Genomic DNA, 2,448 nt, shown 5'->3' with positions numbered 1-2,448 from the left:
GAATCAAGCATATTCCCTGCCTTTCTTACAAGGAATCTATTTCAGGGCAATCCTGTAGTTTGCAAAGGGAAGTTTTGTTTTGTAAGAAAATAGCTTATAAATGCAGGAATAAAATCAAATTAGAAAATCAAAATGTTGCAGTCCATAATAAAACAATGGTCATCAGGGGCTGCAAAAACGATTAGGTGGAAGGTTGGAGGAGAATTTTGTAATGTATGGATCAGGCTGACAACACTTGATTCCTTTCATCAGTGGGATAGTCAGACATTTTGTTTGCCTTGATGTGATTCAGTAGGATATATACAGCATCTCATAAATTATTCTTGAAAACCAAAAGAAGAATGTACTCAAATGTCTAAGTCACATTACTAGTTTGGGGCTTATGTGACTAAAATAAATTATGCCATGAGAATACAAGCAACCAACCCAGACCTAGAAGAATTTACATGACAAATTTATATTATATAACCTAGTGTTTTCAAGAGGCAAACAAACAATATAAAAAGAGGGGGAGGGTATTTTGTCATAGATACACACACATACACACACAAATTGCTATACCAGCAATATAAGAATCAAACAAATATAGAGTAATATTTACATCATATTAGGGTATTATAAAGACCTACATAAGCATATGAACAAAGGCATAATCATTCCATAATCTTTAAAAGCCAGAGTTACTAACCTTACCTTATCCTTGGGTATGCCTTAAGATTGTTGCTGAGACAAAATTAATCCCTGACTTCAAACAGCTTACAATCAATTTGTGGAAACCGATTATTATATAAAGGATGGTGGAAGTTAGTGGTCAGGGAAATTATTGTGGACACAAAACCTATCTTGAAATTGTGCCTCTGAAACTGAACATCTCTGAGCCTCAGTTTCCTCATCTACTAAATAGCAAGTATCCTTGGGTTGCAAAGAGGACTGAACTGAATAATGTATTTAAAGTATCAGCAAATCTAAAACAGTCTTCACATGAAGAAAAGAAATAACAGCCATGTAGTATACGAAATAGTAACAAATGTGTGGGCTGGACCACATGCTCCACGTATTTGGAGAAGGGGAATCACACCAAGTTAACAGGGAGTTTACGCAAGTTTTCTGCAAGTATCAGAATTTGAACTCATTCTGAGCGGCAGCCTAAGGAATCTTGCCATGTGATTGGATATGTCTGCCCCGGCACCTGGCCCTCTGCATGGCGGATATCCAAACAAATGCTGGCTAAGTAAATGAATGGATAGGAATAGTGTGCTGTTCAGCCAGGTTAGAGTTGCCGTTGGGTTATATGGGCTCTGGATGGAGACTCTTGCTAATGATGGGACCAAAATCACCTTTGGGGCATCCATTTGGTAGGGTGAGGGGCATGCTACTTTATCCTTCAGGTTTTGATATTTTTCTCCCCTCAATCAAGTAGTTTCCTTTCTCTCTTACTATTGTTATGTTCCCAATAGGGCTAAGAAATTTAAACTGAGAACATGGAAAAATACTGCTCACCAAAATAAGCAGAAATAAACACGGTCTTTTGAACTCTTACTAAACAGACTCTATAAAGAAGTCACTTAGAAAATTTTCATTCATTATACATTATTTTTCTTAATTAGAAACATCCTTACTATGTATTAAATATCCTTCCCTATAGCAAAAATCCATATATTGTCCCCAACCAACATTTAATACTCCCTCATTTTTCCTTGAATCTTATCAAACGGATATAATTTTTAGATTAAAATTTCTTTACAACAGAGAATAGCCTACTTCTAAATCTCACGCGTTCCTACATAAAGGGGTCAGAGTTCTTCATTGTTTTGTTTTTAGGAGTGGAACATTTCCATAAATCATTTGCATCCACCGGTAACTGCTATGGTCTGCATTTCCCCTAGAAGATGAAAAGCCACGAGCCACTTTTAGTCATAGTTAACTAACACGCGGGCATAAATCACTCCACTCCAGCGCTCACGGCTTCTTCGGGAGAGGACGTCGGAGACCGGGGCCTCGCCTGATTGCTCCAGTCTTTCCAGCAGCAGAGGGATTAGACACATGCGCACGATTGGTCTCTTTGTGTGCACCGGGAAGGGCTTGGCGTCGATTTACAGTTCCTAACCTAACGGGGCAAGGACCTGGAGCGCGAGCGTGCGCTTAGGAATAAAAATGCACTGTAAAACACGGCCATTGAAATAAACAATTGCCTTGCTCCCGTTGGCCTTCTTCCCTGGGAGGATCCCCACCGCCCTTCCCCCGGTGTCCAGCTTGGGAGTGGAGATTTAAGAGCCCGGGAATGAGGAGCCGTGGCCTCAGGAATCCCACACCCGGGAGAGCGTGGCTGGCACAGGGAGCCGGGTGGGAGCGGGACCCCGGGCGCGGGTGGCGGGAGGAGCTCCCCGCCCGAGTCGCGAGTGATGGGGCGCGTCTTGCGAGTATCTTCTAGCCCAGCCACCCCGCGGG

Source organism: Neophocaena asiaeorientalis, unplaced genomic scaffold (genome assembly GCF_003031525.2).
Source record: "Neophocaena asiaeorientalis asiaeorientalis breed wild unplaced genomic scaffold, Neophocaena_asiaeorientalis_V1.1 scaffold124, whole genome shotgun sequence".
Lineage (NCBI taxonomy): Eukaryota > Metazoa > Chordata > Mammalia > Artiodactyla > Phocoenidae > Neophocaena > Neophocaena asiaeorientalis.
This window is presented reverse-complemented; position numbering follows the sequence as displayed.